Source organism: Pseudophryne corroboree, chromosome 8 (genome assembly GCF_028390025.1).
Source record: "Pseudophryne corroboree isolate aPseCor3 chromosome 8, aPseCor3.hap2, whole genome shotgun sequence".
Classification (NCBI taxonomy): domain Eukaryota; kingdom Metazoa; phylum Chordata; class Amphibia; order Anura; family Myobatrachidae; genus Pseudophryne; species Pseudophryne corroboree.
In genome coordinates this window covers 231,940,797-231,964,419 of record NC_086451.1, presented here as the reverse complement: position 1 = coordinate 231,964,419, position 23,623 = coordinate 231,940,797, and the positions used below count along the sequence as shown (strand labels likewise).

The 23,623-nt window shown below is 44.1% G+C and overlaps 1 long non-coding RNA gene across 1 annotated transcript in view; it reads right to left on the bottom strand.

Annotated features, from left to right (window-relative positions):
- Positions 1 to 404: 404 nt before the first annotated feature.
- Positions 405 to 23,623, bottom strand: part of LOC134947649 (uncharacterized) — a 177,480-nt gene continuing 154,261 nt past the window's right edge. Inside the window, exon 3 of the long non-coding RNA XR_010182680.1 lies at positions 405 to 600. This is a non-coding gene — a long non-coding RNA (uncharacterized LOC134947649). The remainder of the gene's footprint in view (positions 601 to 23,623) is intronic.

Below are 23,623 nucleotides of genomic sequence, written 5' to 3'. Positions count from 1 at the left end.
CGCACAACAATGGTTTTTTTTCTATTAAGTGAAATTACACCTTTCAGTTTAAAGTCCACAAGCCCTCCTCAATTACGATTCCAATTAGTGCAATGAATGATGATGGTCATGACCAATTAAGTCTTCAAGAAATACCTGAAGAACACTTTGTAGACATAATTGGCCATCAACATTTAAATGTTTAAAATAAAAATATAGATGTTTTAAATGTGCCTGGTCTAATTTTTTTTTGTGTGTAGAGGTGTAGTTTGTGAATGAAGGTGTTTACATTTTTTTTTTACACAATAACCTCCTAACTTTTTTTTTTTTTTAAACTTACGTAAGATGTGTGATTTTTTTAAGGTAATAAATTTCTGCTAGCCAATCTGCTGTTCATTTATTGCATTAATAAACACAACACCCGCTTAAGTTGAAAAATTTTTTTTTTATTGTTTGTATTTTTTTGTTTGGTGTTTTTTTTTTTTACGAAAAATAAAATGTTTTAAAATAAAAATTATGAAAACTTTTCCAGCTGCTCCACACTCCTCAATAATCCCTGCAGGTGTTGGCGCATGGTGGCAATAATGCCCACAAAAGTAGTGGGATCTCCAACTGCAACATCTGAAATTAAGAGGCAACATAAACATTACTAACTTACTCACATTACCTATTATACAAGCAAGGCACAAAGCACACTTTAATGCAGGCATGTACAAACTGAGGCCCTCCAGCTGTTGTGAAACTACATATACCAGCATGTCTTGACCCAGTTTTGGGGTCAGATAATTCAAAACTGTGTCAGGGCATGCTGGGATGTGTAGTTTCTCAGCAGCTGGAGGGCCGCAGTTTGGACAGTCCTGCTTTAATGCCTAAGTGACTATATCATGTCTGTTTTAAGGATAAATCAGTAGCAGAACAACACAGAAGCCTGTTCAGCAATGTTTGTTTTTTACTTTTATTTTTTTTTAAAGTGTACCACACCATGGGGTACATTTACTAATATGGGAGTTCTATTTAAGATGGGACGTTGACCATAGCAACCATTCAAATTCAACATATTATCTTGTAGAAGGCCCCACAAAAATTACAAGTATAATCTTATTGGTTGCTATGGGCAACATCCCATCTTAAAGAGAACTACTATCTTAGTAAATGTAACATCATGTTGGCATTCATTCACATCTGGAGTGAAGTCGACTTATCTTTTTGGGGGTTGGCCCTGCATCATCACACTGCATATCAACATCTTCAGAAGGACAACATATCCTAGCATACCCACACTCCCTGAAAGCCTGCCTTACTTACTACATAAGGTCCAACATGTTTTTAAATTAAATGTTATTTATTTTTGAGTGTAAATTTCAAAACTAAAATCACTGTGTCCTTAGCCAGCCTAACAAAGTGAAGCATGCAAATTCAATGTGCAAATATTGGAATACCCAACCACAAGTGTAAAAGTCCAACAACATACTACACTCCACTCACGTCTAACTGTTTAGCAGATAATGTTGCACATACAAACCCTGTTGTCCTGGGCAACCCTGTTGACATAATGAGTGTCGACCTAGAGTGGGCATCCTCAACATTGCACACGTAGACACTGTACATCTAATGTTCCTCACACAAATGTAAATGCAACATCCATACCATGTTGAAGAAGACAAACATTTTACCTTGGCAAAAGATTTTACCCAGTACAACACTACATTTATTAGAATGTGTAGTTAAATTCGGTTACAAAATAAATGTCAATGAGTGTCAACTTACTGTCCTGTGGCACTTGATCTCCTCCCAGAAGTGGCTCCGGGGCCTCTGCTGCCCATTCTGAAGGTGGGGAAGGAGGCTGGATGGGGGTAGGAGGTTGGATGGGGGTAGGAGGTTGGATGGGGGTAGGAGGTTGGATGGGGGTAGGAGGCTGGATGGGGGTAGGAGGCTGGATGGGGGAAGGAGGCTGGAAGGGGGAGCTTGGTACAGAGGGTGGGTCAGATTGAGAGAGGGGGGGAGGAGAGGTGGGTTGGGTCACAGAGGGGGAGGGGGACAGAGAGGGGGAATGGGAAAGAGAGGGTGAGGTGGGCGGAGTGGTGTTTTGACCAACGGAGGTGGAGGGGGACAGAGAGGGGTATTGGTAAACAGAAGGGGAGGGGGGCTGAGAAGGGGACTGGGAAGGAGAGGGGGATTGGGCGACAGAAGGGGAGGGGGGCTGAGAAGGGGACTGGGAAGGAGAGGGGGATTGGTAAACAGAAGGGGAGGGGGGCTGAGAAGGGGACTGGGAAGGAGAGGGGATTGTGCGACAGAAGGGGAGGGGGGCTGAGAAGGGGACTGGGAAGGAGAGGGGGAATGGGTGTGAGAAGGGGAGGGGGGCTGAGAAGGGGACTGGGAAGGAGAGGGGGAATGGTAAACAGAAGGGGAGGGGGGCTGAGAAGGGGACTGGGAAGGAGAGGGGGATTGTGCGACAGAAGGGGAGGGGGGCTGAGAAGGGGACTGGGAAGGAGAGGGGGAATGGGTGTGAGAAGGGGAGGGGGACTGAGAAGGGGACTGGGAAGGAGAGGGGGAATGGGTGTGAGAAGGGGAGGGGGGCTGAGAAGGGGACTGGGAAGGAGAGGGGGATTGGTAAACAGAAGGGGAGGGGGGCTGAGAAGGGGACTGGGAAGGAGAGGGGGATTGTGCGACAGAAGGGGAGGGGGGCTGAGAAGGGGACTGGGAAGGAGAGGGGGAATGGGTGTGAGAAGGGGAGGGGGGCTGAGAAGGGGACTGGGAAGGAGAGGGGGAATGGTAAACAGAAGGGGAGGGGGGCTGAGAAGGGGACTGGGAAGGAGAGGGGGATTGTGCGACAGAAGGGGAGGGGGGCTGAGAAGGGGACTGGGAAGGAGAGGGGGAATGGGTGTGAGAAGGGGAGGGGGACTGAGAAGGGGACTGGGAAGGAGAGGGGGAATGGGTGTGAGAAGGGGAGGGGGGCTGAGAAGGGGACTGGGAAGGAGAGGGGGAATGGGTGTGAGAAGGGGAGGGGGGCTGAGAAGGGGACTGGGAAGGAGAGGGGGATTGGTAAACAGAAGGGGAGGGGGGTAGAGATGAGCGGGTTCGGTTTCTCTGAATCCGAACCCGCACGAACTTCATGTTTTTTTCACGGGTCCGAGCAGACTCGGATCCTCCCGCCTTGCTCGGTTAACCCGAGCGCGCCCGAACGTCATCATGACGCTGTCGGATTCTCGCGAGACTCGGATTCTATATAAGGAGCCGCGCGTCGCCGCCATTTTCACACGTGCATTGAGATTGATAGGGAGAGGACGTGGCTGGCGTCCTCTCCATTTAGATTAGGGTTGAGAGAGAGAGAGAGATTGACCTGAGGCTGTGATACTGTAGAAGAGAGTGCAGAGTTTAGTGACTGACGACCACAGTGACCACCAGACAGTGCAGTTGTTTGTTTTATTTAATATATCCGTTCTCTGCCTGAAAAAAACGATACACACAGTGACTCAGTCACATACCATATCTGTGTGCACTGCTCAGCCCAGTGTGCTGCATCAATGTATATATATATCTGACTGTGCTCAGCTCACACAGCTTATAATTGTGGGGGAGACTGGGGAGCACTGCAGTGCCAGTTATAGGTTATAGCAGGAGCCAGGAGTACATAATATTATATTAAAATTAAACAGTGCACACTTTTGCTGCAGGAGTGCCACTGCCAGTGTGACTAGTGACCAGTGACCTGACCACCAGTATATATAATATTAGTAGTATACTATCTCTTTATCAACCAGTCTATATTAGCAGCAGACACAGTACAGTGCGGTAGTTCACGGCTGTGGCTACCTCTGTGTCGGCACTCGGCAGCCCTTCCATAATTGTATATACCACCTAACCGTGGCTTTTTTTTCTTTCTTTATAGTCATACTAGTTACGAGTATACTATCTCTTTATCAACCAGTCTATATTAGCAGCAGACACAGTACAGTGCGGTAGTTCACGGCTGTGGCTACCTCTGTGTCGGCACTCGGCAGCCCGTCCATAATTGTATATACCACCTAACCGTGGTTTTTTTTTCTTTCTTTATACATACATACTAGTTACGAGTATACTATCTCTTTATCAACCAGTCTATATTAGCAGCAGACACAGTACAGTGCGGTAGTTCACGGCTGTGGCTACCTCTGTGTCGGCACTCGGCAGCCCGTCCATAATTGTATATACCACCTAACCGTGTTTTTTTTTTCTTTCTTTATACATACATACTAGTTACGAGTATACTATCTCTTTATCAACCAGTCTATATATTAGCAGCAGACACAGTACAGTGCGGTAGTTCATGGCTGTGGCTACCTCTGTGTCGGCACTCGGCAGCCCGTCCATAATTGTATATACCACCTAACCGTGGTTTTTTTTTCTTTCTTTATACATACATACTAGTTACGAGTATACTATCTCTTTATCAACCAGTCTATATATTAGCAGCAGACACAGTACAGTGCGGTAGTTCACGGCTGTGGCTACCTCTGTGTCGGCACTCGGCAGCCCGTCCATAATTGTATATACCACCTAACCGTGGTTTTTTTTTCTTTCTTTATACATACATACTAGTTACGAGTATACTATCTCTTTATCAACCAGTCTATATTAGCAGCAGACACAGTACAGTGCGGTAGTTCACGGCTGTGGCTACCTCTGTGTCGGCACTCGGCAGCCCGTCCATAATTGTATATACCACCTAACCGTGTTTTTTTTTTCTTTCTTTATACATACATACTAGTTACGAGTATACTATCTCTTTATCAACCAGTCTATATATTAGCAGCAGACACAGTACAGTGCGGTAGTTCACGGCTGTGGCTACCTCTGTGTCGGCACTCGGCAGCCCGTCCATAATTGTATATACCACCTAACCGTGGTTTTTTTTTCTTTCTTTATAGTCATACTAGTTACGAGTATACTATCTCTTTATCAACCAGTCTATATTAGCAGCAGACACAGTACAGTGCGGTAGTTCACGGCTGTGGCTACCTCTGTGTCGGCACTCGGCAGCCCGTCCATAATTGTATATACCACCTAACCGTGGTTTTTTTTTCTTTCTTTATACATACATACTAGTTACGAGTATACTATCTCTTTATCAACCAGTCTATATTAGCAGCAGACACAGTACAGTGCGGTAGTTCACGGCTGTGGCTACCTCTGTGTCGGCACTCGGCAGCCCGTCCATAATTGTATATACCACCTAACCGTGGTTTTTTTTTTCTTTCTTTATACATACATACTAGTTACGAGTATACTATCTCTTTATCAACCAGTCTATATTAGCAGCAGACACAGTACAGTGCGGTAGTTCACGGCTGTGGCTACCTCTGTGTCGGCACTCGGCAGCCCGTCCATAATTGTATATACCACCTAACCGTGTTTTTTTTTTCTTTCTTTATAGTCATACTAGTTACGAGTATACTATCTCTTTATCAACCAGTCTATATTAGCAGCAGACACAGTACAGTGCGGTAGTTCACGGCTGTGGCTACCTCTGTGTCGGCACTCGGCAGCCCGTCCATAATTGTATATACCACCTAACCGTGTTTTTTTTTTCTTTCTTTATACATACATACTAGTTACGAGTATACTATCTCTTTATCAACCAGTCTATATTAGCAGCAGACACAGTACAGTGCGGTAGTTCACGGCTGTGGCTACCTCTGTGTCGGCACTCGGTAGCCCGTCCATAATTGTATATACCACCTAACCGTGGTTTTTTTTTCTTTCTTTATACATACATACTAGTTACGAGTATACTATCTCTTTATCAACCAGTCTATATATTAGCAGCAGACACAGTACAGTGCGGTAGTTCACGGCTGTGGCTACCTCTGTGTCGGCACTCGGCAGCCCGTCCATAATTGTATATACCACCTAACCGTGGTTTTTTTTTCTTTCTTTATACATACATACTAGTTACGAGTATACTATCTCTTTATCAACCAGTCTATATATTAGCAGCAGACACAGTACAGTGCGGTAGTTCACGGCTGTGGCTACCTCTGTGTCGGCACTCGGCAGCCCGTCCATAATTGTATACTAGTATCCAATCCATCCATCTCCATTGTTTACCTGAGGTGCCTTTTAGTTGTGCCTATTAAAATATGGAGAACAAAAATGTTGAGGTTCCAAAATTAGGGAAAGATCAAGATCCACTTCCACCTCGTGCTGAAGCTGCTGCCACTAGTCATGGCCGAGACGATGAAATGCCAGCAACGTCGTCTGCCAAGGCCGATGCCCAATGTCATAGTACAGAGCATGTCAAATCCAAAACACCAAATATCAGTAAAAAAAGGACTCCAAAACCTAAAATAAAATTGTCGGAGGAGAAGCGTAAACTTGCCAATATGCCATTTACCACACGGAGTGGCAAGGAACGGCTGAGGCCCTGGCCTATGTTCATGGCTAGTGGTTCAGCTTCACATGAGGATGGAAGCACTCAGCCTCTCGCTAGAAAAATGAAAAGACTAAAGCTGGCAAAAGCAGTAGCACCGCAAAGAACTGTGCGTTCTTCGAAATCCCAAATCCACAAGGAGAGTCCGACTCCAATTGTGTCGGTTGCGATGCCTGACCTTCCCAACACTGGACGTGAAGAGCATGCGCCTTCCACCATTTGCACGCCCCCTGCAAGTGATGGAAGGAGCACCCGCAGTCCAGTTCCTGATAGTCAGATTGAAGATGTCAGTGTTGAAGTACACCAGGATGAGGAGGATATGGGTGTTGCTGGCGCTGGGGAGGAAATTGACCAGGAGGATTCTGATGGTGAGGTGGTTTGTTTAAGTCAGGCACCCGGGGAGACACCTGTTGTCCGTGGTAGGAATATGGCCGTTGACATGCCTGGTGAAAATACCAAAAAAATCAGCTCTTCGGTGTGGAAGTATTTCACCAGAAATGCGGACAACAGGTGTCAAGCCGTGTGTTCCCTTTGTCAAGCTGTAATAAGTAGGGGTAAGGACGTTAACCACCTCGGAACATCCTCCCTTATACGTCACCTGCAGCGCATTCATAATAAGTCAGTGACAAGTTCAAAAACTTGGGCCGACAGCGGAAGCAGTCCACTGACCAGTAAATCCCTTCCTCTTGTAACCAAGCTCACGCAAACCACCCCACCAACTCCCTCAGTGTCAATTTCCTCCTTCCCCAGGAATGCCAATAGTCCTGCAGGCCATGTCACTGGCAATTCTGACGAGTCCTCTCCTGCCTGGGATTCCTCCGATGCATCCTTGCGTGTAACGCCTACTGCTGCTGGCGCTGCTGTTGTTGCTGCTGGGAGTCGATGGTCATCCCAGAGGGGAAGTCGTAAGACCACTTTTACTACTTCCACCAAGCAATTGACTGTCCAACAGTCCTTTGCGAGGAAGATGAAATATCACAGCAGTCATCCTACTGCAAAGCGGATAACTGAGGCCTTGACATCCTGGGTGGTGAGAAACGTGGTTCCGGTATCCATCATTACTGCAGAGCCAACTAGAGACTTGTTGGAGGTACTGTGTCCCCGGTACCAAATACCATCTAGGTTCCATTTCTCTAGGCAGGCGATACCGAAAATGTACACAGACCTCAGAAAAAGAGTCACCAGTGTCCTAAAAAATGCAGCTGTACCCAATGTCCACTTAACCACGGACATGTGGACAAGTGGAGCAGGGCAGGGTCAGGACTATATGACTGTGACAGCCCACTGGGTAGATGTATGGACTCCCGCCGCAAGAACAGCAGCGGCGGCACCAGTAGCAGCATCTCGCAAACGCCAACTCTTTCCTAGGCAGGCTACGCTTTGTATCACCGCTTTCCAGAATACGCACACAGCTGAAAACCTCTTACGGCAACTGAGGAAGATCATCGCGGAATGGCTTACCCCAATTGGACTCTCCTGTGGATTTGTGGCATCGGACAACGCCAGCAATATTGTGTGTGCATTAAATATGGGCAAATTCCAGCACGTCCCATGTTTTGCACATACCTTGAATTTGGTGGTGCAGAATTTTTTTAAAAACGACAGGGGCGTGCAAGAGATGCTGTCGGTGGCTAGAAGAATTGCGGGACACTTTCGGCGTACAGGCACCACGTACAGAAGACTGGAGCACCACCAAAAACTACTGAACCTGCCCTGCCATCATCTGAAGCAAGAAGTGGTAACGAGGTGGAATTCAACCCTCTATATGCTTCAGAGGTTGGAGGAGCAGCAAAAGGCCATTCAAGCCTATACAATTGAGCACGATATAGTAGGTGGAATGCACCTGTCTCAGGCGCAGTGGAGAATGATTTCAACGTTGTGCAAGGTTCTGATGCCCTTTGAACTTGCCACACGTGAAGTCAGTTCAGACACTGCCAGCCTGAGTCAGGTCATTCCCCTCATCAGGCTTTTGCAGAAGAAGCTGGAGACATTGAAGGAGGAGCTAACACGGAGCGATTCCGCTAGGCATGTGGGACTTGTGGATGGAGCCCTTAATTCGCTTAACAAGGATTCACGGGTGGTCAATCTGTTGAAATCAGAGCACTACATTTTGGCCACCGTGCTCGATCCTAGATTTAAAGCCTACCTTGGATCTCTCTTTCCGGCAGACACAAGTCTGCTGGGGTTGAAAGACCTGCTGGTGACAAAATTGTCAAGTCAAGCGGAACGCGACCTGTCAACATCTCCTCCTTCACATTCTCCCGCAACTGGGGGTGCGAGGAAAAGGCTCAGAATTCCGAGCCCACCCGCTGGCGGTGATGCAGGGCAGTCTGGAGCGACTGCTGATGCTGACATCTGGTCCGGACTGAAGGACCTGACAACGATTACGGACATGTCGTCTACTGTCACTGCATATGATTCTCTCAACATTGATAGAATGGTGGAGGATTATATGAGTGACCGCATCCAAGTAGGCACGTCACACAGTCCGTACTTATACTGGCAGGAAAAAGAGGCAATTTGGAGGCCCTTGCACAAACTGGCTTTATTCTACCTAAGTTGCCCTCCCACAAGTGTGTACTCCGAAAGAGTGTTTAGTGCCGCCGCTCACCTTGTCAGCAATCGGCGTACGAGGTTACATCCAGAAAATGTGGAGAAGATGATGTTCATTAAAATGAATTATAATCAATTCCTCCGCGGAGACATTGACCAGCAGCAATTGCCTCCACAAAGTACACAGGGAGCTGAGATGGTGGATTCCAGTGGGGACGAATTGATAATCTGTGAGGAGGGGGATGTACACGGTGATATATCGGAGGGTGATGATGAGGTGGACATCTTGCCTCTGTAGAGCCAGTTTGTGCAAGGAGAGATTAATTGCTTCTTTTTTGGGGGGGGTCCAAACCAACCCGTCATATCAGTCACAGTCGTGTGGCAGACCTTGTCACTGAAATGATGGGTTGGTTAAAGTGTGCATGTCCTGTTTTGTTTATACAACATAAGGGTGGGTGGGAGGGCCCAAGGACAATTCCATCTTGCACCTCTTTTTTCTTTTCTTTTTCTTTGCATCATGTGCTGATTGGGGAGGGTTTTTTGGAAGGGACATCCTGCGTGACACTGCAGTGCCACTCCTAAATGGGCCCGGTGTTTGTGTCGGCCACTAGGGTCGCTAATCTTACTCACACAGTCAGCTACCTCATTGCGCCTCTTTTTTTCTTTGCGTCATGTGCTGTTTGGGGAGGGTTTTTTGGAAGGGACATCCTGCGTGACACTGCAGTGCCACTCCTAGATGGGCCCGGTGTTTGTGTCGGCCACTAGGGTCGCTAATCTTACTCACACAGCTACCTCATTGCGCCTCTTTTTTTCTTTGCGTCATGTGCTGTTTGGGGAGGGTTTTTTGGAAGGGCCATCCTGCGTGACACTGCAGTGCCACTCCTAGATGGGCCCGGTGTTTGTGTCGGCCACTAGGGTCGCTAATCTTACTCACACAGCTACCTCATTGCGCCTCTTTTTTTCTTTGCGTCATGTGCTGTTTGGGGAGGGTTTTTTGGAAGGGCCATCCTGCGTGACACTGCAGTGCCACTCCTAGATGGGCCCGGTGTTTGTGTCGGCCACTAGGGTCGCTAATCTTACTCACACAGCTACCTCATTGCGCCTCTTTTTTTCTTTGCGTCATGTGCTGTTTGGGGAGGGTTTTTTGGAAGGGACATCCTGCGTGACACTGCAGTGCCACTCCTAGATGGGCCCGGTGTTTGTGTCGGCCACTAGGGTCGCTTATCTTACTCACACAGCGACCTCGGTGCAAATTTTAGGACTAAAAATAATATTGTGAGGTGTGAGGTATTCAGAATAGACTGAAAATGAGTGTAAATTATGGTTTTTGAGGTTAATAATACTTTGGGATCAAAATGACCCCCAAATTCTATGATTTAAGCTGTTTTTTAGTGTTTTTTGAAAAAAACACCCGAATCCAAAACACACCCGAATCCGCCAAAAAAAATTCGGTGAGGTTTTGCCAAAACGCGTTCGAACCCAAAACACGGCCGCGGAACCGAACACAAAACCCGAAAAATTTCAGGCGCTCATCTCTAGAGGGGGGCTGAGAAGGGGACTGGGAAGGAGAGGGGGATTGTGCGACAGAAGGGGAGGGGGGCTGAGAAGGGGACTGGGAAGGAGAGGGGGAATGGGTGAGAGAAGGGGAGGGGGGCTGAGAAGGGGACTGGGAAGGAGAGGGGGAATGGGTGTGAGAAGGGGAGGGGGGCTCAGAAGGGGACTGGTTGGGACTCCCAGCAGCAGCAGCTTGCCGTTGTGCTCGCCCTAGAATGACATATGTATTATTTTGGTTGTAGCATGAAAATTTAATACAACAGCATTTTTCTATTACTCTGTTCTGTCCCATGTTAAAGACACTGGGGTAAATTAATAGCTTTTATTATTTATCAAACTGGTGATGTTTGTAATACTAATTTCCAATACCAATTAGATAAAATGATTGTCAAATCCGAACACTGTGGATACAGGTCTCAAATATGTCCCTCTGGTCCCAGACTAAAAAAATTATAACACTGTCTATATAATTGTTTTAAGAGTGAATGGTTAGAAAATTAGAGATGTGCACCGGACATTTTTCTGGTTTTGTGTTTTGGTTTTGGATTCGGTTCCGCGGCCGTGTTTTGGATTTGGACGCGTTTTGGCAAAACCTCCCTTAAGCATTTTTGTCGGATTCGGGTGTTTTTTTTCAAAACCCCCTCAAAAACAGCTTAAATAATAGAATTTGGGGGTCATTTTGATCCTATAGTATTATTAATCTCAATAACCATAATTTCCACTCATTTCCAGTCTATTCTGAACACCTCACACCTCACAATATTATTTTTAGTCCTAAAATTTGCACCGAGGTCGCCGTATGACTAAGCTAAGCGACCTAAGTGGCTGGCACAAACACCTGGCCCATCTAGGAGTGGCACTGCAGTGTCAGACAGGATGGCACTTAAAAAAATTGGCCCCAAACATCACATGATGCAGAGATAAATAAAAAAGAGGTGCAAGATGGAATTGTCCTTGTGCCCTCCCACCCACCCTTATGTTGTATAAACAGGACATGCACACTTTAACAAACCCACCATTTCAGCGACAGGGTCTGCCACACGACTGTGGCTGAAATGACTGGTTGGTTTGGGCCCCCACCAAAAAAGAAGCAATCAATCTCTCCTTGCACAAACTGGCTCTACAGAGGCAAAATGTCCACCTCCTCCTCATTGTCCGATTCCTCACCCCTTTCACTGTGTACATCCCCCTCCTCACAGAGTATTAATTAGTCCCCACTGGAATCCACCATCACAGGTCCCTGTGTACTTTCTGGAGACAATTGCTGGTAAATGTCTCCACGGAGGAATTGATTATAATTCATTTTGATTAACATCATCTTCTCCACATTTTCTGGAAGTAACCTCCTATGCCGATCACTGACAAGGTTACCGGCTGCACTAAACACTCTTTCGGAGTACACACTGGAGGGGGGGGCAACTTAGGTAAAATAAAGCCAGTTTGTGCAAGGGTCTCCAAATTGCTTCTTTTTCCTGCCAGTATACGTACGGACTGTCTGACATGCCTACTTGGATGCTATCACTCATATAATCCTCCACCATTCTTTCAATGGTGACAGAATCATATGCAGTGACAGTAGACGACATGTCAGTAATCATTGGCAGGTCCTTCAGTCCGGGCCAGATGTCAGCTATCGCTCCTGACTGCCCTGCGCCAGCGGGTGATTTTGGAAATGTTATCCTTTTCCTGGCAGCTCCAGTGGAGGTAGAAAATGAAGGAGGAGCTGTTGGCGGGTCACGTTCCACTTGACTTGACAATTGTCTCACCAGCAGGTCTTTGAACATCTGCAGACTTGTGTCTGCCGGAAAGAGAGATACAATGTAGGCTATAAACCTAGGATCGAGCATGGTGGCCAAAATGTAGTGCTCTGATTTCAACAGATTGACCACCCGTGAATCCTGGTTAAGCGAATGAAGGGCTGCATACACAAGTCCCACATGCCTAGCGGAATCGCTCCGTTTTAGCTCCTCCTTCAATCTCTCCAGCTGCTTCTGCAAAAGCCTAATGAGGGGAAAGACCTGACTCAGGCTGGCAGTGTCTGAACTGACTTCACGTGTGGCAAGTTCAAAGGGTTGCAGAACCTTGCACAGCGTTGGAATCATTCTCCACTGTGCTTGAGTCAGGTGCATTCCCCCTCCTTTGCCTATATCGTAGGCAGATGTATAGGCTTTAATGGCCTTTTGCTGCTCATACGATCGACTCCCAGCAGCAACAACAGCACTGCCAGCAGCAGTAGGCATTCCACTCAAGGATCCATCGGAGGAATCCCAGTTAGCAGAGGACTCATCAGACTTGCCAGTGATATGGCCTGCAGGATTATTGGCGTTCCTGTCTAAGGAGGAAATTGACACTGAGGGAGTTGGTGGTTTGGTCTGCAGGAGCTTGGGTACAAGAGGAAGAAGGGATTTAGTTGTCAGTGGACTGCTTCCGCTGTCACCCAAAGTTTTTGAACTTGTCAAAGACTTCTGATGAATGTGCTTCAGGTGACGTATAAGGGAGGATGTTCCTAGTTGTTTAACGTCCTTACCCCTACTTATTACAGCTTGACAAAGGGAACACACGGCTTGACACCAGGTGTCCGCATTTCTGTTGAAATAATTCCACACCGAAGAGGTGATTTTTTTTGTATTTTGACCAGGCATGTCAATGGCCTTATTCATCCCATGGACAACTGGTGTCTCCCCGGGTGCCTGACTTAAACAAACCATCTCTCCATCAGAATCCTCCTTGTCAATTTCCTCCGCAGCACCAGCAACACCCAAATCCTCATCCTGGTGTACTTCAACAGTGACATCTTCAATTTGAATACCAGGAACTGGACTGTGGGTGCTCCTTCCAGCACTTGCAGGGGACGTGCAAATGGTGGAAGGAGCCACCTCTTCCCGACCAGTGTTTGGAGTGTCAGGCATCGTAACCGACACAACTGGACTCTCCTTGGGGATTTGTGATTTAGAAGAATGCACAGTTCTATGCTGGGCTTTTGCCAGCTTAACTCTTTTCATTTTTCTAGCGGGAGGATGAGTGCTTCCATCCTCATGTGAAGCTGAACCACTAGCCATGAACATAGGCCAGGGCCTCAGCCGTTCCTTGCCACTCCGTGTCGTAAATGGCATATTGGCAAGTTTACGATTCTCTTCAGATGCTTTTATTTTAGATTTTTGGGTAATTTTACTGAACTTTTGTTTTTTGGATTTTACATGCTCTCTACTATGACATTGGGCATCGGCCTTGGCAGATGACGTTGATGGCATTTCATCGTCTCTGCCATGACTAGTGGCAGCAGCTTCAGCACTAGGTGGAAGTGGATCTTGATCTTTCCCTATTTTACCCTCCACATTTTTGTTCTCCATTTTTTAATGTGTGGAATTATATGCCAGTAATATATCTGGAATTATACGGCAGTAATGTCTGGAATTAGATACCACTAGATAGATACCAGATACCACTGTGACTGGAATGATGATGACCTATGCACAGTGACAGGACACTACCACAGCACCCTACAGCAGCAAGATGCAGCACAAGACACTGGACTTTTAGTCACCACAATGCAGCACTGATTCTGAGCACAGATATTGAGCACTGTTCAGGATAATAGAATTGACACTGGGCAGCAAAATACAGCAATGGATTACTGTACTGTACTACTATATACTGGTCAGTGGTCACCACAATGCAGCAATGATAATAATGAGCACAGATACTGAGCACTGTTCAGGATAATAGAACTGACACGGGGCAGCAAAATACAGCACTGGACTAATGTACTGTACTACTATATACTGGTCAGTGGTCACCACAATGCAGCAATGATAATAATGAGCACAGATACTGAGCACTGTTCAGGATAATACAACTGACACGGGGCAGCAAAATACAGCCATGGACTACTGTACTGTACTACTATATACTGGTCAGTGGTCACCACAATGCAGCAATGATAATAATGAGCACAGATACTGAGCACTGTTCAGGATAATAGAACTGACACTGGGCAGCAAAATACAGCAATGGATTACTGTACTGTACTAATATATACTGGTCAGTGGTCACCACAATGCAGCAATGATAATAATGAGTACAGATACTGAGCACTATTCAGGATAATAGAACTGACACTGGGCAGCAAAATACAGCATTGGACTACTACAGCAATGGACTACTGTACTGTAATACCATATACTGGTCACCACAATGCAGCAATGATAATAATGAGCACAGATACTGAGCACTTTTCAGGATAATAGAACTGACACTGGGCAGCAAAATACAGCAATGGATTACTGTACTGTACTAATATATACTGGTCAGTGGTCACCACAATGCAGCAATGATAATAATGAGTACAGATACTGAGCACTATTCAGGATAATAGAACTGACACTGGGCAGCAAAATACAGCATTGGACTACTACAGCAATGGACTACTGTACTGTAATACCATATACTGGTCACCACAATGCAGCAATGATAATAATGAGCACAGATACTGAGCACTTTTCAGGATAATAGAACTGACACTGGGCAGCAAAATACAGCAATGGACTACTGTACTGTACTGTACTACTATATACTGGTCAGTGGTCACCACAATGCAGCAATGATAATAATGAGTACAGATACTGAGCACTATTCAGGAAAATAGAACTGATATTGGGCAGCAAAATACAGCAATGGATTACTGTACTGTACTAATATATACTGGTCAGTGGTCACCACAATGTAGCAATGATAATAATGAGTAGCTACTGAGCACTATTCAGGATAGTAGAACTGACACTGGGCAGCAAAATACAGCATTGGACTACTACAGCAATTGACTACTATACTGTAATACCATATACTGTTCACCACAATGCAGCAATGATAATAATGAGCACAGATTCTGAGCACTGTTCAGGATAATAGAACTGACACTGGGCAGCAAAATACAGCAATGGACTACTGTACTGTACTACTATATATTGGTCAGTGGTCACCACAATGCAGCTATGATAATAATGAGCACAGATACCGAGCACTATTCAGGATAATAGAACTGACACTGGGCAGCAATATACAGCAATGGACTACTGTACTGTAATACCATATACTGGTCACCACAATGCAGCAATGATAATAATGAGCGCAGATTCTGAGCACTGTTCAGGATAATAGAACTTACACTAAACAGCAAAATACAGCAATGGACTACTGTACTGTACTACTATATAATGGTCAGTGGGCACCACAATGCAGCAATGATAATAATGAGCCCAGATACTGAGCACTATTCAGGATAATAGAACTGACACTGGGCAGCAAAATACAGCAATGGATTACTGTACTGTACTAATATATACTGGTCAGTGATCACCACAATGCAGCAATGATAATAATGAGTACAGAAACTGAGCACTATTCAGGATAATAGAACTGACACTGGGCAGCAAAATACAGCATTGTACTACTACAGCAATGGACTACTGTACTGTAATACCATATACTGGTCACCACAATGCAGCAATGATAATAATTAGCACAGATACTGAGCACTGTTCAGGATAATAGAACTGACACTTAGCAGCAAAATACAGCAATGGACTACTGTACTGTACTACTATATACTGGTCAGTGGCCACCACAGTGCATCAATGATAATAATGAGCACAGATACTGAGCACTATTCAGGACAATAGAACTGACACTGGGCAGCAAAATACAGCAATGGACTACTGTACTGTAATACCATATACTGGTACCCACAATGCAACAATGATAATAATGAGCACAGATACTGAGCACTATTCAGGATAATAGAACTGACACTGGGCAGCAAAATACAGCATTGGACTACTACAGCAATGGGTTACTGTACTGTAATACCATATACTGGTCACCACAATGCAGCAATGATAATGACGAGTACAGATACTGAGCACTGTTCAGGATAATAGAACTGACACTGGGCAGCAAAATACAGCAATGGATTACTGTACTGTACTAATATATACTGGTCAGTGGTCACCACAATGCAGCAATGATAATAATGAGCACAGATACTGAGCAGTATTCAGGATAATAGAACTGACACTGGGCAGCAAAAAACAGCAATGGACTACTGTATTGTACTACTATATACTGGTCAGTGGTCACCACAATGCAGCAATGATAATAATGAGCACAGATACTGAGCACTATTCAGGATAATAGAACTGACACTGGGCAGCAAAATACAGCAATGGGCTACTGTACTGTAATACCATATACTGGTCACCACAATGCAGTAATGATAATAATGAGCACAGATACTGAGAACTGTTCAGGATAATAGAACTGACACTGGGCAGCAAAATACAGCAATGGACTACTGTACTGTACTACTATATACTGATCAGTGGTCACCACAATGCAGCAATGATAATAATGAGCACAGATACTGAGCACTATTCAGGATAATAGAACTGACACTGGGCAGCAAAATACAGCAATGGACTACTGTACTGTACTACTATATACTGGTCAGTCATCACCACAATGCAGCAATGATAATGAGCACAGATACTGAGCACTATTCAGGATAATGGAACTGACACTGGGCAGCAAAATACAGCAATGGACTACTGTACTGTGATACCATATACTGGTCACCACAATGCAGCAATGATAATAATGAGCACAAATACTGAGCACTTTTCAGGATAATAGAACTGACACTGGGCAGCAAAATACAGCAATGGACTACTGTACTGTACTACTATATACTGGTCAGTGGGCACCACAATGCAGCAATGATAATAATGAGCACAGATACTGAGCACTATTCAGGATAATAGAACTGACACTGGGCAGCAAATTACAGCAATGGATTACTGTACTGTACTAATATATACTGGTCAGTGGTCACCACAATGCAGCAATGATAATAATGAGTACAGAAACTGAGCACTATTCAGGATAATAGAACTGACACTGGGCAGCAAAATACAGCATTGTACTACTACAGCAATGGACTACTGTACTGTAATACCATATACTAGTCACCACAATGCAGCAATGATAATAATGAGGACAGATACTGAGCACTGATCAGGATAATAGAACTGACACTGGGCAGCAAAATACAGCAATGGACTACTGTACTGTAATACCATATACTGGTCACCACAATGCAGCAATGATAATAATGAGCGCAGATTCTGAGCACTGTTCATGATAATAGAACTTACACTGAGCAGCAAAATACTGCAATGGACTACTGTACTGTAATACTATATAATGGTCAGTGGGCACCACAATGCAGCAATGATAATAATGAGCCCAGATACTGAGCACTATTCAGGATAATAGAACTGACACTGGACAGCAAAATACAGCAATGGACTACTGTACTGTACTACTATATACTGGTCAGTGGTCACCACAATGCAGCAATGATAATAATGAGCACAGATACCGAGCACTATTCAGGATAATAGAACTGACACTGGGCAGCAATATACAGCAAAGGACTACTTTACTGTAATACCATATACTGGTCACCACAATGCAGCAATGATAATAATGAGCGCAGATTCTGAGCACTGTTCATGATAATAGAACTTACACTGAGCAGCAAAATACAGCAATGGACTACTGTACTGTACTACTATATAATGGTCAGTGGGCACCACAATGCAGCAATGATAATAATGAGCCCAGATACTGAGCACTATTCAGGATAATAGAACTGACACTGGGCAGCAAAATACAGCAATGGATTACTGTACTGTACTAATATATACTGGTCAGTGATCACCACAATGCAGCAATGATAATAATGAGTACAGAAACTGAGCACTATTCAGGATAATAGAACAGACACTGGGCAGCAAAATACAGCATTGTACTACTACAGCAATGAACTACTGTACTGTAATACCATATACTGGTCACCACAATGCAGCAATGATAATAATTAGCACATATACTGAGCACTGTTCAGGATAATAGAACTGACACTTAGCAGCAAAATACAGCAATGGACTACTGTACTGTACTACTATATACTGGTCAGTGGTCACCACAGTGCATCAATGATAATAATGAGCACAGATACTGAGCACTATTCAGGACAATAGAACTGACACTGGGCAGCAAAATACAGCAAAGGACTACTGTACTGTAATACCATATACTGGTACCCACAATGCAACAATGATAATAATGAGCACAGATACTGAGCACTATTCAGGATAATAGAACTGACACTGGGCAGCAAAATACAGCATTGGACTACTACAGCAATGGGCTACTGTACTGTAATACCATATACTGGTCACCACAATGCAGCAATGATAATGACGAGTACAGATACTGAGCACTGTTCAGGATAATAGAACTGACACTGGGCAGCAAAATACAGCAATGGATTACTGTACTGTACTAATATATACTGGTCAGTGGTCACCACAATGCAGCAATGATAATAATGAGCACAGATACTGAGCAGTATTCAGGATAATAGAACTGACACTGGGCAGCAAAAAACAGCAATGGACTACTGTATTGTACTACTATATACTGGTCAGTGGTCACCACAATGCAGCAATGATAATAATGAGCACAGATACTGAGCACTATTCAGGATAATAGAACTGACACTGGGCAGCAAAATACAGCAATGGGCTACTGTACTGTAATACCATATACTGGTCACCACAATGCAGCAATGATAATAATGAGCACAGATACTGAGAACTGTTCAGGATAATAGAACTGACACTGGGCAGCAAAATACAGCAATGGACTACTGTACTGTACTACTATATAATGATCAGTGGTCACCACAATGCAGCAATGATAATAATGAGCACAGATACTGAGCACTCTTCAGGATAATAGAACTGACACTGGGCAGCAAAATACAGCAATGGACTACTGTACTGTACTACTATATACTGGTCAGTCATCACCACAATGCAGCAATGATAATGAGCACAGATACTGAGCACTATTCAGGATAATGGAATTGACACTGGGCAGCAAAATACAGCAATGGACTACTGTACTGTGATACCATATACTGGTCACTACAATGCAGCTATGATAATAATGAGCACAAATACTGAGCACTTTTCAGGATAATAGAACTGACACTGGGCAGCAAAATACAGCAATGGACTACTGTACTGTAATACCATATACTGGTCACCACAATGCAGCAATGATAATAATTAGCACAGATACTGAGCACTGTTCAGGATAATAGAACTGACACTTAGCAGCAAAATACAGCAATGGACCACTGTACTGTACTACTATATACTGGTCAGTGGTCACCACAGTGCATCAATGATAATAATGAGCACAGATACTGAGCACTATTCAGGACAATAGAACTGACACTGGGCAGCAAAATACAGCAATGGACTACTGTACTGTAATACCATATACTGGTACCCACAATGCAACAATGATAATAATGAGCACAGATACTGAGCACTATTCAGGATAATAGAACTGACACTGGGCAGCAAAATACAGCATTGGACTACTACAGCAATGGGCTACTGTACTGTAATACCATATACTGGTCACCACAATGCAGCAATGATAATGATGAGCACAGATACTGAGCACTGTTCAGGATAATAGAACTGACACTGGGCAGCAAAATACAGCAATGGATTACTTTACTGTACTAATATATACTGGTCAGTGGTCACCACAATGCAGCAATGATAATAATGAGCACAGATAGTGAGCAGTATTCAGGATAATAGAACTGACACTGGGCAGCAAAAAACAGCAATGGACTACTGTATTGTACTACTATATACTGGTCAGTGGTCACCACAATGCAGCAATGATAATAATGAGCACAGATACTGAGCACTATTCAGGATAATAGAACTGACACTGGGCAGCAAAATACAGCAATGGGCTACTGTACTGTAATACCATATACTGGTCACCACAATGCAGCAATGATAATAATGAGCACAGGTACTGAGAACTGTTCAGGATAATAGAACTGACACTGGGCAGCAAAATACAGCAATGGACTACTGTACTGTACTACTATATACTGATCAGTGGTCACCACAATGCAGCAATGATAATAATGAGCACAGATACTGAGCACTCTTCAGGATAATAGAACTGACACTGGGCAGCAAAATACAGCAATGGACTACTGTACTGTACTACTATATACTGGTCAGTCATCACCACAATGCAGCAATGATAATGAGCACAGATACTGAGCACTATTCAGGATAATGGAACTGACACTGGGCAGCAAAATACAGCAATGGACTACTGTACTGTGATACCATATACTGGTCACTACAATGCAGCAATGATAATAATGAGCACAAATACTGAGCACTTTTCAGGATAATAGAACTGACACTGGGCAGCAAAATATAGCAATGGACTACTGTACTGTAATACCATATACTGGTCACCACAATGCAGCAATGATAATAATTAGCACAGATACTGAGAACTGTTCAGGATAATAGAACTGACACTGGGCAGCAAAATACAGCAATGGACTACTGTACTGTACTACTATATACTGATCAGTGGTCACCACAATGCAGCAGTGATAATAATGAGCACAGATACTGAGCACTATTCAGGATAATAGAACTGACACTGGGCAGCAAAATACAGCAATGGGCTACTGTACTGTAATACCATATACTAGTCACCACAATGCAGCAATGATAATAATGAGCACAGATACTGAGAACTGTTCAGGATAATAGAACTGACACTGGGCAGCAAAATACAGCAATGGACTACTGTACTGTACTACTATATACTGATCAGTGGTCACCACAATGCAGCAATGATAATAATGAGCACAGATACTGAGCACTCTTCAGGATAATAGAACACACTGGGCAGCAAAATACAGCAATGGACTACTGTACTGTACTACTATATACTGGTCAGTCATCACCACAATGCAGCAATGATAATGAGCACAGATACTGAGCAGTATTCAGGATAATGGAACTGACACTGGGCAGCAAAATACAGCAATGGACTACTACAGCAATGGGCTACTGTACTGTAATACCATATACTGGTACCCACAATGCAACAATGATAATAATGAGCACAGATACTGAGCACTATTCAGGATAATAGAACTGACACTGGGCAGCAAAATACAGCATTGGACTACTACAGCAATGGGCTACTGTACTGTAATACCATATACTGGTCACCACAATGCAGAAATGATAATGATGAGCACAGATACTGAGCACTGTTCAGGATAATAGAACTGACACTGGGCAGCAAAATACAGCAATGGATTACTGTACTGTACTAATATATACTGGTCAGTGGTCACCACAATGCAGCAATGATAATAATGAGCACAGATACTGAGCAGTATTCAGAATAATAGAACTGACACTGGGCAGCAAAATACAGCAATGGACTACTGTACTGTGATACCATATACTGGTCACCACAATGCAGCAATGATAATAATGATCACAAATACTGAGCACTTTTCAGGATAATAGAACTGACACTGGGCAGCAAAATACAGCAATGGACTACTGTACTGTACTACTATATACTGGTCAGTGGGCACCACAATGCAGCAATGATAATAATGAGCACAGATACTGAGCACTATTCAGGATAATAGAACTGACACTGGGCAGCAAAATACAGCAATGGGCTACTGTACTGTAATACCATATACTGGTCACCACAATGCAGCAATGATAATAATGAGCACAGATACTGAGAACTGTTCAGGATAATAGAACTGACACTGGGCAGCAAAATACAGCAATGGACTACTGTACTGTGATACCATATACTGGTCACCACAATGCAGCATTGATAATAATGAGCACAGATACTGAGCACTCTTCAGGATAATAGGACTGACACTGGGCAGCAAAATACAGCAATGGACTACTGTACTGTACTACTATAAACTGGTCAGTCATCACCACAATGCAGCAATGATAAAGAGCACAGATACTGAGCACTATTCAGGATAATGGAACTGACACTGGGCAGCAAAATACAGCAATGGACTACTGTACTGTGATACCATATACTGGTCACCACAATGCAGCAATGATAATAATGAGCACAAATACTGAGCACTTTTCAGGATAATAGAACTGACACTGGGCAGCAAAATACAGCAATGGACTACTGTACTATACTACTATATACTGGTCAGTGGGCACCACAATGAAGCAATGATAATAATGAGCACAGATACTGAGCACTATTCAGGATAATAGAACTGACACTGGGCAACAAATTACAGCAATGGATTACTGTACTGTACTAATATATACTGGTCAGTGGTCACCGCAATGCAGCAATGATAATAATGAGTACAGAAACTGAGCACTATTCAGGATAATAGAACTGACAATGGGCAGCAAAATACAGCATTGTACTACTAAAGCAATGGACTACTGTACTGTAATACCATATACTAGTCACCACAATGCAGCAATGATAATAATGAGGACAGATACTGAGCACATTTCAGGATAATAGAACTGACACTGAGCAGCAAAATACAGCAATGGACTACTGTACTGTACTACTATATACTGGTCAGTGGTCACCACAGTGCAGCAAAGATAATAATGAGCACAGATACTGAGCACTATTCAGGATAATGGAACTGACACTGGGCAGCAAAATACAGCAATGGACTACTGTACTGTGATACCATATACTGGTCACTACAATGCAGCAATGATAATAATGAGCACAGATACTGAGCACTATTCAGGACAATAGTACTGACACTGGGCAGCAAAATACAGCAATGGACTACTGTACTGTAATACCATGTACTGGTTTCCACAATGCAACAATGATAATAATGAGCACAGATACTGAGCACTATTCAGGATAATAGAACTGACACTGGGCAGCAAAATACAGCATTGGACTACTACAGCAATGGGCTTCTGTACTGTAATACCATATACTGGTCACCACAATGCAGCAATGATAATGATGAGCACAGATACTGAGCACTGTTCAGGATAATAGAACTGACACTGGGCAGCAAAATACAGCAATGGATTACTGTACTGTACTAATATATACTGGTCAGTGGTCACCACAATGCAGCAATGATAATAATGAGCACAG